Raw genomic sequence first — 13,415 nt, forward strand, 5'->3', positions numbered from 1 at the left:
AGTCCTACTTAGAACAATCAAGCTCACATTCTCAACAAGGGAAAAGCAAATTAGAAAGCAGCCAGCAAGCTCTACAGCAGCCCCTTTCACCAGACTGTACAGTGTTTTAAAACCAAAAGATACAAAGGGACAAACTGTCATTTGTAATGATCTTTTATAGCATCTCGCAGCCAGGAATGAACACACACACACACACACACACACACACACACACACACAACCAGTCCAAAGCATAACTGTGATGGTTTCCGGAGGGTAAAAAATCACTTATTCAGAGTTTTCAATGCTTTTACAAAATAATCAGTGCTATGTTTAAAAAAAAAAACATTAAATATTTAAATGAGGCCAAAGGAATCAGGTGAATAATAATCCAGTGTGTCCAGAGTGTACAGTGGACAAACAGGTTCCACTTCAACCTGCTAAATGATGTTCTGAAATAGGGTGGAACTTTAAGAAAGGAAATCACCACATAGTATTTCATTAATTCAGAACTTTTTTGTGTGTGTGAACTGAAAAACGGTGAGTTTCACCCCCCTCCCCCAAAGCTGTACTTAATTAAAAACAAAACAAAAAACAAAGCCAGTTCCTTTCTTATAAACGAACCCAGGCACATACCAAAGCTTGATGTGCAAGCACAGAGATGCAGTCCCTTTTATTCCCCCTCCCCATTCCCGCTTCCTCTCCAGTGATGGCTTTCAAACAGCGATCTGCACGGAGATGCTATCAGAAAGGAAAACTTCCCTCCTGCTACCCCAAGCTCAAGGGCTGACCGGGAAAGCAGAATCGAGCTCAGTCACCTCACAGGATTTGCATTTCCGAAATGCCTTATGTTACCAACATTAAAAAAAAAAAAAAAAAGCGAGCTATCCTAAGGAAGCAATTCTTTGGGCACTTCAAAGAAAAATAAATAAAACCGGGAAAACAAACAAAGGTAGGGAAAGGAAGGCAACTTAAAAACACACCACCACACCCTCAACTCCGCGCGGTAACCCGGCTGCCAGGGGCCTTTACCTTCATTTTCCATTGAAACTGCACTTGATTGGTGGCTACCAAGTCTTTAGTGTCAGCCGCAGCCACACGGGGAACAGAGAGAGGAGGAAGACAAGGCAGAGAAGCCCCCGGGATCCCAGGCTGTCACCCCCGCTCCCGGCCACGCGTCCCACGGCTGCTCCCACCACCCCTAGCAGCAGCATCTGCAAGAGAAACCGGGAGAAGCGGCGCTGACGAGAGACAGGGCGAGAGGGAGGGTGCCCCCCGCCCCCGCCCCTCTGACAGCTCGGGAGCCCCAGACCCCGCGCCCACCCCTCGGGCACCCGCGACGCCCCCAACTCAAGCTGCTGGCAGGGCGGCGCCCAAGACACCCCACCCAACAAGGTATCCCCGGACGCCCCCTCCCTCGGGACCTGGAAGTTTCTGGAAATGGGTAATATCGGTGCACGCCCCAAGCCCCAGACCCCCGTCCTCCGGGCAGCGGGATACTCACCCGCGGGGCTCGCCAGGGCGCCAGCGCGCCGCGGGCAGGAAGGAACGGCTCCCCGATCGGCGGCGCCAGGCGGGAGCCAGTTCCCGGCGTGAGGAAAGAGCGACGGGAGGAAGGGAGGGAAGCAGGCAGGGCGGGCGGGGAGGGGAAGGGAAGAGGAGGTGAGGGACCCGTCCCTGTCGGCCCGGCCCGCTCAGCGCTACGGCGCTGGTCTGCACCCGCCTCCGCCTCCTGCGCTCCGCCCCTCCCCGCCGCCCGCCGCCGCCGCCCCCCGCCGCCCCGGCGAGCCCCGCACTCCCGTGCCAGCCGCGGACCGAGCTTTGTCGCTACCACTTCCGCTGCGAGAGGCGCGCGCGCACGCGCACTCGCACGCACCGGCGGGGACGGCGGAAGTGGAGTGAAGACAGAGCTGCCCGCGCCGAGTGGGTTCTGGTTGGGTGCGGAGCAGTCGGTCTGGTAGGAGTGTGCGCGGCCCCGTGGCGGTTCCTCGCGGACCCCCGGCGACGGTGCCCCCCACCCCCGTTTCTACGCACCCCCTGGGGGGCCACGCATTCCCAGGAGGCAGCCCGGAGTTTGGGGCGGGCGGGCAGGCGCGGTCATGGTCGCTGTCCCCGACGTGTTGGAGCGCCCTCGACAGAGGCGGCGACCGGGGGAGCCCCTCCCGTCGGGGTGGTGGTCACAGTCTCCGCAGGCGACGCGAGGGAGGACCGCGGACGGAAGGGGCGAGCGCGGAGAGTCACCGGGGCTCTTGCTGGGACCTCACACCCTCACTTGCTGACCCCCTGTTGGGCTTGCTTTGCTCTAACTTGGGGAGCTGGTCATTGAGGGGCGATTTCCCAAAGATAATGTCCGGACCCGGGGGTCCGTGAGTAATGAGAGGACAGAGAGGTCAGCCTCAAAGGGCTCAAGGAAGGATTCAGCCTTTCTCGTTCGTTTGGAGTGTGTGGAACCCAAGAGGTGGAAACAACTAGAAACCGGGAGCCCAGGGATGGAAGCTGAAGAACGGCCATTACCTTCGGCTGCTGGCTATGCCTTTTGCCCCTTGAACCGCGTTCACTTTCCCAGCACCTACCCTGGGCTCCCAATGAGCGATTTCTATCTAGTTAAGCCTTGGCGAGCCAGACTCGGGAAACGGAAACGAAGGCCTCTCGCACCCAGAGCCACTAGAGGGCAGGGCTGCACCTGCTGAGCTGGAGCGCCTCCGCCAACCCCTCCCTTCTATGCTAGAGGCGTTTTTCTCTGTCAATATGTAACACCCGTGAAAAAGGTTGGCCCTGCCCTAGCCGGTGCCGCTCAGTAGTTAGAGTGCCGCCCGACACACGGAAGGGTCGCGGGTTAGATTCTAGGTCAAGGGCACAAATCTGGGTTGCAGGATTCATCCCGGCTCCCCCCAACTCCCTCCCCCCCAGTCCTGGCGCCTGCGGGAGGCAACCAGTCCATGTGTCTCTCTCACATCCATATTATTCTCTTTCCCTCCTTTCCATTCTCTCTACAAATGAACGGATCGGGTGAGGATTACCAAAAAAAATAAATATAATTTTTTTTTTTTTTTTTTTTTAGCCCTTATCTCAGGCCCGATAACATACGCCAGTGTGCTCTCTGACCACATGTTCAGTGTCCAAATAAAGGGGTTGGCTCTTTTTTTCCTTGGTTTTGTCCCAAGTAAGTGGTATTCGTCTATGGTCAAAAATCCTGGACAGCTTTCTACATTTACTTTTCTTTCAGCAAACATTGAGGTTTTATTCAGCAAGGTCACTTTAAGTTTCAAAAGTGAAACCATAAACATCAGAATGAAATCGATTTCTAGTCTCAAGAGTTACTCTCTATGCCCCACCTTTGGCTTGCAAAACTTTTGTCTCATCTGTTGTTTATAAGCCTACGATTGTGTACAATGAGTGTGCTACTTGCTCAATGTTGTAATCAGTTTTTAATGATTATTAGTTACTATACTTGTTGAACCTTAACACTACAGCACTGCATTAGAGACATAAAGCTTCTAAAGTAGGAAAAGTACGTAATATAGACATTATTTGATATTTGCATGATCTTACAAAATAGAGGGTCATGTCACTACAGAATTTGCTATTGGATTGCTTTAGTTAGCGCAAACATTTTATCTAAGGCACCCTTTCAGAATTATCTGTTGTCTACTACAATACCCCGGCATTAGCCCTGCATTCATAATTAACTCTCCCAAAGATGTATTACCTCATGAGGGATACCTAAAGTAGCTTACACTGGAATTTTACTTTTGATTGCCTAACTTGTGAATGCCATTGTTCCTATGGCTAAGCCAAAAAAAAAAAAAAATGGATAAAACCACCTTTGTCCAGAAAAACTGCTACATACTTCACTCTTGATCCACTGTCAATCATCTGACAAAGTCCTAGGCCTGGGAGCAGCAAAAACCTTAAAGGTAACTGGTTCAGCCACTTAGCTGATCCTTGAGCCTTAACATATTTCTGCAGAGTGATCCTCTATTCCAGGGGTGGGGATTGTCCGGCCTGCTGGCCATATAAGGCCCTTGAAATCATTTGGGCTGGCCCTGCCAAGGCATTAGGGGTTAGTTAATTAAATGTTTGACCAAATATAGCAGGCTAATTTTTAAGTTAATTTTGTATGGCCTGTGAGTCATGTTGTAAATTAAAAGCACTATAAAAGTATAAGAGTATCATACAGGGAAGCAAGCAAAAGCATGGACTGTTAGCTAGCTAGAATGAGATTGATGGCAAAGAAATGTATTTTGTTTAAGTTGCCTCTTTAGAAATCAATGCTTTAAAAGTCTTGTCTGCTCTCACTTTATTCTGAATATTTAGCCTACCAAAGTAAATATATTTGATGCAAAAAATGGTCATATATGAGCAAAAGAGGAGCAGTTTGTCAGGCATCTCTGCTTGGGGAAAATATTACAAATAGGGAAGATTGAAGAATGAACATGATATTGTACTTTTATTTATGCTCTGCCTTGTACAAAGGATATGAGGCATCTTGTTTTTCTATCAAATTTGATAGCTAGTATTTTTTTTTTTTTTTTTTTTTTTTTTAGAGATAGAGGAAGAGAGAGAGAGAAACATCAATTTGTTGTTCCACACGGAGATTGAACCTACAACCTTGGGGAATTGGGACAACACTCCAACTAACTGAGCTACCTGGCCAGGGCTGCCAGCATTTTTTATAAACTTGGAAAATAAAGGAATATGTGGTCCCTTAGGATTTAAAAATTAACTTCAAAAAGGTTATATTTAAATCATTTCTCAGAGTCTTATTTCAAAAATCTTTTAACATTGTTTTAAGTATCATGGTTAATAGTTAAGGAATTTTACCTAGCTGATGGAAAAGAAGTTGTCATTTTTTAAAGTTTGATATTTTAAAAGCATATAAAGATACAACACTACTTATATAAGCTAACCTACTCCAACAGAACAAGTATTTTTCTTCTCATAGAATAAAAGACATGCTAAGGGTCAAGTTTAGGGAAATATAGTCTTATTACAAGAAGTATATGAAATGAGTGTCTAACTACCACCTGCAGAATTGCTATAAATCTGCTTGGTTGAATAAAAACTGGGAGCAAGAAAAAAAAATCAAATGGACTAAAAAATGAGATACCTGTGTTTGATTGTTTTTAACATACATTGATATCCAAATACTTTACAAATATTTTATCAGCCTACAAAATTCCATAACTTCAACACTTGCTAGCATTCTAATATTTGATGAAACTGAGCAGAAGAAATTAGAGAATTTAAAGTGTACCCTTTTAATTTTTATTTTTAAAGAAGTTCATTTCAAGAGTGATTCAGTTTCTCCATTCACTGGGTTCTGAGCCTGCAGTGATATTTGGGATCTCTGGTATGTGCTACTGATCCTGGGTTGCAGATGAGTGTAGATGGGAGTGCAGATGAGGATAAGAAAGGAAAGGAAAAAGAGCAAAGTGAATGAGTCTTATGTCCAAGAGTCAACTCTGGACTTTGTTATTTCCATGGGAAATAGTCATAGCATATTACATGCACCCCAAAATTTTTGAGATAAAAATGTTTTCATTTAAAAACATTTTAAAATGAAATGAAATGGTCGAGGGGCCCCGCCATCGTCCCATGATCCCTTACAGAGGGGGGCCCAGGCTACCCTCTGTGGGGCAATCAATGGAGGGGGCCCAGGCTACCTGGCCAGTGGTGCTGCAACAGGTGGGCGGGAATGGCCAGTGATTGCCCTGTGGAGAGTGGCATGGGCCTCCCTCTGTAGGGCAATCATTCTGTCTAGTTTTAAAACTAGCATCATTTATCTCTGGTCCCAAAGCACTTGTCTGTAATAATCTATAATAATAGAAGTACAACATGCAAATCGACCGAACCGCAGAACAACCATCCAGACAACCTTCCAGATGACCATGCTATGACACGCAATGGCGCCAGGCCAGCCAAGGCGGGTGCGATGCGATTGATTGGGGGGCCCCGCCCTCACCCCATGATCACCCTACAGAGGGAGGCCCAGGCCACCCTCTGCAGGGCGATCAATGAGGGGGCCTCTGCAATCAATCACCTCAGACTACCCAGCTGGCGGTGCTGCAGCGGGTGGGTGGGGCCGGCCAGTGATTGCCCTGCAGAAGGAGGCCCAGGCCAACCAAGCAATCGTACCCCATGCCTGTTACCTGCAGAGGGAGGCGACCAGTGGCAGGAGGTGGGGGGGGGGGAGCACTGCACAGATGGTAAGCAGTGGCAGTGGCAGTGGCAGAAGCAGGGCGAGCTGCCAACAGCCAAGGGAAGGAAAGCCCGACAGGCCCTGATCACCAGCCAGGCCTAGGGACCCTACCCAAGGGGTACCAGTTTGCGAGAGGGTGCAGGCCAGACTGAGGGACACCCCTCCCTCCCGTGCACGAATTTCATGCACCGGGCCTCTAGTATGTAATACAAATCCATTGAATAAATGAGTAATCTGGAAAATGGCCATCATAAATAAATAATTGCTGTTGAATGAATAAACATAATCCCACCTTTGACTTTGCTATTTGCTTCCTACGGTAAAGCTAAAACATGAGCTTCTACTTTCCTGCAAAGCAAGAAAAACCAAGAAGTTTTCAAAGGTTTAAAATGAATTCACATCTCCAAACTACAAAGGAGTTAACTAGGACAGCTTGAACTGAACAGGAATAAACACTAATCATTTTAAGATGTGTTAAATATTGAGCACTGCCCAGATCAGATGAAATTTCACACCTGGATTGTAAGCCCAGGTAACCATTTGAAATTAAACGATAATGTTGAGGTAGCTCCTGCTATGTATGTAGGAAATTTTAGCTAAGCTTGTGCTTTGGATTTTAATGGCATGTATATCAATGCCTGACAAAATCAAAAACATTGTAGTTTTCAGCATAGTCATCAGTTATTACCTTAGGGATCAAGGAATCTACTCAATTCTTGGACAAGACAGCCAGAAGACTATATATATAAGCAACAGGCCTTAGAATAGCCAAGTAAATTAAATTGCCACTGACCAGTATCTTCTACTAAATTTGAGGCTTGCTGATGGGTTGGTTTTCACAAAAAGTTGAAACTATTGAACAGATTCCATATCATGTCTCCTGCCCCCCTGCTGTGTTTGCAGTAACAGTCCAGACCTCCTCCTTCCATTTAAATGTGTTTTCAATTTCACATTGGAAACATTTTCGATTTTTCTTTACTCTGCAGCACATTGGTGTCTGAAAGACTATTGGAAATAGTTGCATTTCCTCAGACCTCCAAAGTGATACATTTTTCACTGAAGTTTTCTACCTCACCATTTTCTAGAAGTCAGATATTTTTTGCAAAGCTTGCATTTTTGCCTAAATTGTCCCATGTCCTTCCGGGCCCCCTGCAGAAATTTTCTCTCTTCTGTGCTTCCTATTGTGAGAACAAATGAGAAAAAATAAAGCACAAAAAATATCATTATGGTAATAAATTAGTGAGGGAGATCCACAGCACAGAAACCTTTAGGTCAGAAACTCCATCACTACAAATATAGATGAGGTAGAAAACTAAGATTTATATTATACCTTCAGGCAACTTTATTTTTGTTTTCTTGGTTTTAAAAGGCATTGTTTAGCCTATTTCAGAAGATAGTAAAAGTAATTTAATGTGCCAAATATATATTTGGGGGATTACAAAAGGAGGATTCTGGAAAGAAAAAAAAAAAACTTTCTATAATCCAGAAACAAACTCAAATGCAAATTTGGGGCTTGAACCAGCCCAACCATTCCCCATTTCAAACAGTTGAGTGCAAAACTATTTTCTAAGAAACTGCTACATCAATTACTAGAAATATTGGTATTCTAAGTGAACAGTGTCCCACTCTGGAATGTTTAACAGGAAGATGACAAACTTGAAATGGTCATTATGCTCTATAAGGAGAATAAAAGGAACTCTGTTATATTCCAAATGACAAAGTACATCGGGTAATGAACGTTACCAGTGATTCCTCAAATATCCATTCCCCTCCAGGAACATTCAAGTGAGTGTTTCTCAACGTGTGGCCCCACTACCAGCAGCATCAGTATCACTTGGGAACTTACTAGAAATGCAAATTCGTAGATTCCACCAGACCTACTGAATCAAATTCTGAGGGTTGCGTTCAGCAATCCATGATTTAATAAGACTTCCCAATAATTCTGAATGTTTGGAAGTGCTGCAGCCACTTATTACCCTCTCTTCCCCCCCTCAGGGAATAGCCAATACCAAGGATGGCATACTAGTGATGAGAGGAAGCCAAGCCCTTTAACACATAATTAAGCTAACAAATCAACCCTGGAGCCTGTCCTATCACATTAATGTGAGATAATAAATGAATTATACTTTCTGTTACTTGCAGCTAAAAGCATCTAATTGATAGTCTTAATGAGAAAAATAATAATTTAGATAAATAGATTAAAATGTTGGTTGATATTTTGGCTTCTATAAAAATTTTAAAAATCCAATATAATATGACATTCAGCTAATGAAGTGTTAAATAAAATATTTAAAATGCTAAAGGCAGTGTCAATGGGAAGTTACAGAATAAGATGTAAGTCAAAAAGACTGAACACAAGGGAACCTTTTTTCAGTGATTTCCTTATCCTGTATAATAAAAGGCTAATATGCAAATCGACCGAGTGGCAGAATGACCGGTTGTTATGACACGCACTGACCACCAGGGGGCAGACAGTCAACACAGGAGCTGCCCCCTGGTGGTCAGTGCACTCCCAAAGGAGGTCCGCCGCTCAGCCAGAAGCCAGGCTCATGGCTGGCAAGTGCAGCGATGGTGGCAAGAGCCGCTCCCGCCTCCGCAGCAGCCCTAAAGATGTCCAACTGCCAGTTTAGGCCCACTCCCCTAAGGGCGCAGGCCAGGCTGAGGGACCCCCTCGAGTGCATGAATTTCATGCAACAGGCCTCTAGTTAGCTTATAAAGTTTTAAAAAATGGCTGATTTCAGTAGCCCCTTTGACAAGTCTTTCTTATTATCAATTAGTATTTTTAAATTATGTAACTGCAATTTATTCTTGAAAACTAATGAGTGAGATTTTAGAATTTTTACTTTCTTATGGAGTTGTATGATCTGGTGTCAGGCTTTTTCTTGTTTAATTCTTCAACTAACGATTACTTGGTGATAGATTCTACTATGAAATTACTCAAATAAAATTAAGTTTATACCTTCCTAAAGTATGACATAGTCATTTTTCAGTAAGCTTGATGAAAATATTTATAGTTTTAAGGTTTGCACATCAACTTATTTCTATTTTCTGAGTTAGAGCAGTTAAAAATCTATGACATTAAAAAAAGTCTACATGTATTCTAACATGGTTTAAATAATTAAATTGCTCATTTTAACCTAGGAAAAGTAAAGATGCCAATATTGCACATTTGATTTAAGAATTTAAATTGCTTTTAGGGAAATGAGAATCAATTTTCACTGAACAGCCACCAAAACTACACATTTGTTCAGGGCATTTTAGTTGACATAACACTTCCATGTACATAATTAAATTTAATCATCATAATGTGAGATAAACAGACTAGATCTTAATTGCATTTTATAGCTGACCAAGCTGAAACTCACACAGGTGAAGCTCCTGCACAAGAATTTCTCACTATTCACTATTCAATGTCAAATGCCAGAGTCAAATATCCCTATTGGCTTTAATTTTTTTAACACTTCCACAATGACCCATTAAAAATATGTAAAAGTGACCCATTAAAAAATATAAATTACCTTTTATAGTTTATCATTTTCTTTTATTAAATTCTAGCATCTTTCAACTCAATGGACCACCCTGTAACCTTGGTAGCCATTAATTCCTGAGCCTGTGATATCTGCCTCATTGCTCATTTAATGGCATTCAAGAATGTATTAACAAGGACTTGATTTTAAAACATCCTTGGTCATTGTCTACATCTATTCACTTGTTGTTATTTAACCTTTGGACAACATCACTGGGGAAATCACATTCCAAGCAAAAGCTGTTCTAGAATCCCATGGGTTTAGCTTCTGAGAATTGAAAAATATTTCTAAAAAGGGAATGTAATCTTATGAGTAAATAATCAAAGATGGGCATTTTAAAGAGATTATTCAGTAGGTAACAGACATGTTCATTAACATGTTATTGAGAAATAAACAAAATATGCATTAAACGCATGTTCTGAGAGTCCAGAAGCCACTAAAACAATATTAGTGGTAAATTTTGTTGTTTTTGTGAGTCTTTATAATTATATTTACATGTTAACCAGAGTATGGACAAGGAAAAAAGCTGAGATTTTTATTTTTAAAACTAAGAACTGAAAATGGCTTTAGATAATATGGGGGACATAACAACCTTTATACCTTTTCTATATTCCATAATTTGAATCAACAATTAAAATTCTCAGTTGCCATATCAGTTTAATAAGTAAACAGCTACAAAAGAAGGCATTAAAAATACAATCTTCCAAAATTGTATCAGGAAGAAGCAGAAAACCTAAATAGCCCAACAACAACTGATGAAATTGAAGCAGCAAGCAAAAAATTTCCGGCAAACAAAAGCCCTGGTCCCGAGAACTTCAGAGGGGAATTTTACCAAACATTCAAAGAAGAACTAATACATCTCCTCCTGAAACTATTCCAAAAAGTCCAAGAGGAAGGAACACTTCCAAACTCTTTTTTGGAGGCCAGCATTATCCTAATTCCAAAACCAGATAAACACACTACAAAGAGAATTACAGGCCAATATCCCTGATGAACATAGATGCTAAAATACTCAACAAAAATTAGCAAATCAGCCGAAACCGGTTTGGCTCAGTGGATAGAGCGTCGGCCTGCGGACTGAGAGGTCCCAGGTTCGATTCCGGTCAAGGGCATGTACCTGGGTTGCGGGCATATTCCCAGTGGGAGATGTGCAGGAGGCAGCTGATCGATGATTCTCTCATCGATGTTTCTAACTATCTCTCTCCCTTCCTCTCTGTAAAAAATCAATAAAATATATTTAAAAAAATTAGCAAATCAGATCCAGCAATATACCATATTAAAAAAGATCATATACCATGAGCCAGTGGGATTTATTCTAGGTATACAAGGCTGGTACAATATTTCCAAATCAAAAAACATGACACATCACATAAACTGAAAGATAAACATCACATGATCATATCAATAGCTGCAGAAAAAGCATTTGACAAAATTCAACCCCCATTTTTTAGAAAAACGCTCAGCAAAGTAAGGAATAAAGGGATCATATCTCAACATAAGAAAGGCCATATATGCAAACCTACAGTCAACATCATACTCAATGGGCAAAAACTAAAACCATTTCCCCTAAGAACAGTAACAAGACAGGGATGTCTGTTTTTATCACTTTTATTCAACATAGTATTAGAAGTCCTACCATAGTGATCAGACAAAAAGAAAACATAATAGGCATCCAAATTGGAAAGGAGAAAGTAAAACTCTCATTATTCACAAATGACACGATATTATACATAGAAAACCCTAAAGACTCCACCAGAAACTAGATTTAATAAAAAAAGTCAACAATGTAACAGGATACAAAACTAACAGCCAGAAATTGATAGCATTTTTATACACCAATAATGGATTCTCAGAAACAGAAACTAAAAACAAAAATCCAATTTACCAGTGCAACAACAATAAAAAATTAAGATACTTAGGAATAAACTTAACTAAGGAGTTAAAGACTTATGCTGGGAAAACTATTGGACGTTGAAAAAAGAGATAGAGGGAGATATAAACAATTGGAAGAATATACTGTGTTCATGGATTGGTTCATTAAACTGTCCATACTGCCCAAAGCAATCTATAGATTCAGTGCAATCCCTATTAAAATACCAATGGCATATTTCACAGATCTAAAACAAATCTTTCAAAAATTTATATGGAAACAAAAACAACAACAACAACAAAACAAAAACAAACAAACCCCTGAACAGCTGCAGCAATCTGGAGAAAGAAAAACAAAGTTGGAGGGATCATAATACCAAATATCAAGTTATACTACAAAGCCACTGTACTCAAAACAGCCTGGTACTGACACAGGAGGCATATAGATCAATGGAACAGAACAGAGACCCCAGAAATTGACCCACGCTATTATGCTCAATATTTGACAAAGGAGTCAAGACAGTCTCTTCAAAAAATGGTGTTGGGAAAATTGGACAGATACCTGCAAAAAAAATAAAATAAAACTAGACCACCAATTTACACCATACACAACAGTCAATTCAAAATAGATAAAAGATTTAAATGTAAGTCGTGAAACCATGAAAATCCCAGAAGAAACCATAGCAAAATCTCAGACATCTCTTGTAACAATATGTTCCCAGATACATCTCCTAGGGCAAAGGAAACTAAGGAGAAAATAAACAAATGGGACTACATCAAAATAACAAGCTTCTGCACAGCAAAAGAAACCATCAACAAAGTGAAAAGGGAGCTCACTGTATGGGAGCACACATTTGGCAATGATACATCTGGTAAAGGGTTAATATCCAAACTATATAAGGAACTCATACAACTTAACAAAGAGAAGACAAACAATCCAATTTAAAAAATGGGCAAAAAACCTAAATAGACACTTATCCAAAAAGGACATACAGATGGCCAAGAGACATGAAAAAATGCTCAAAGTCACCAATTATCAGAGATATGCAAATCAAAACAACAATGAGGTATCACCTCATACCTGTCAAAATGGCTACCATCAACAAATCAACAAATGACCAGTGCTGGCAAGGATGTGGAGAAAAGGGAACCTTAGTATACTGCTGGTGGGAATGCAGACTGGTGTAGCCATTATGGAAAACAGTATGAAGTTTCCTAAAAAAAATTAAATATGGAACTCCCATTAGACCCAGTGTTCCCACTTTTAGGAATATATCCTAAGAAACCTGAAACACCAATCAGAAAGAATATATGCACCCCTATATTCATAGCAGTGCAATCTACAATAGCTAAGATCTGGAAACAGCCTAAGTGTCCATCAGTAAATGAATGGATAAAAAAGCTTTGGTACATTTACACCACAGAATACTATGCAGCAGTAAAAAAAAGAAGAATCTCTTACCCTTTGTAACATCATGGAAGGACCAGGAAAGTATTATGCTAAGCAAAAAAAGCCAGTCAGAGAAAAACAAGAATCACATAATCTCACTCATATGTGGAATCTAATTAACAAAATAAACTGGTAAAAAGAAATAGATCCAGAGACAGAAGCAGAGAACAGACTGATGAATCTCGAAGGGAAGACAGGGGTGGGTGGGTGGTAGGAAGAGATCAACCAAAGAACTTGTAAGCATATATGCATAACCCATGGACACAGGCAATAGTGTAGTGAAGGCCTGGGGTGGGGGGTAGTGGCAGGCTAGAAGGGGTCTATGTTGGGGGAAAGGGGGACATACGTAATACTTTCAACAATAAAGATTTTTTTAAAAAAAGAGGTC

The 13,415-nt window shown here is 41.8% G+C and overlaps 2 protein-coding genes across 3 annotated transcripts in view; one reads left to right on the forward strand and one right to left on the reverse strand.

The window, feature by feature from the left end:
- ATP2C1 (ATPase secretory pathway Ca2+ transporting 1) overlaps positions 1-13,415 on the reverse strand; it is a gene marked incomplete at its 3' end in the record, with an annotated part of 115,537 nt that overhangs the window by 89,893 nt on the left and 12,229 nt on the right. The gene's annotated exons all lie outside the window — the stretch shown is intronic.
- The window catches only part of PIK3R4 (phosphoinositide-3-kinase regulatory subunit 4), a 159,061-nt gene continuing 147,505 nt past the window's right edge, over positions 1,860-13,415 (forward strand). Inside the window, exon 1 of the mRNA XM_081105472.1 lies at positions 1,860-1,936. The gene's annotated coding sequence lies outside the window, so the exon portion shown is untranslated. The remainder of the gene's footprint in view (positions 1,937-13,415) is intronic.

This window comes from Myotis nattereri (assembly GCF_964212035.1).
Source record: "Myotis nattereri genome assembly, chromosome: 14".
Classification (NCBI taxonomy): domain Eukaryota; kingdom Metazoa; phylum Chordata; class Mammalia; order Chiroptera; family Vespertilionidae; genus Myotis; species Myotis nattereri.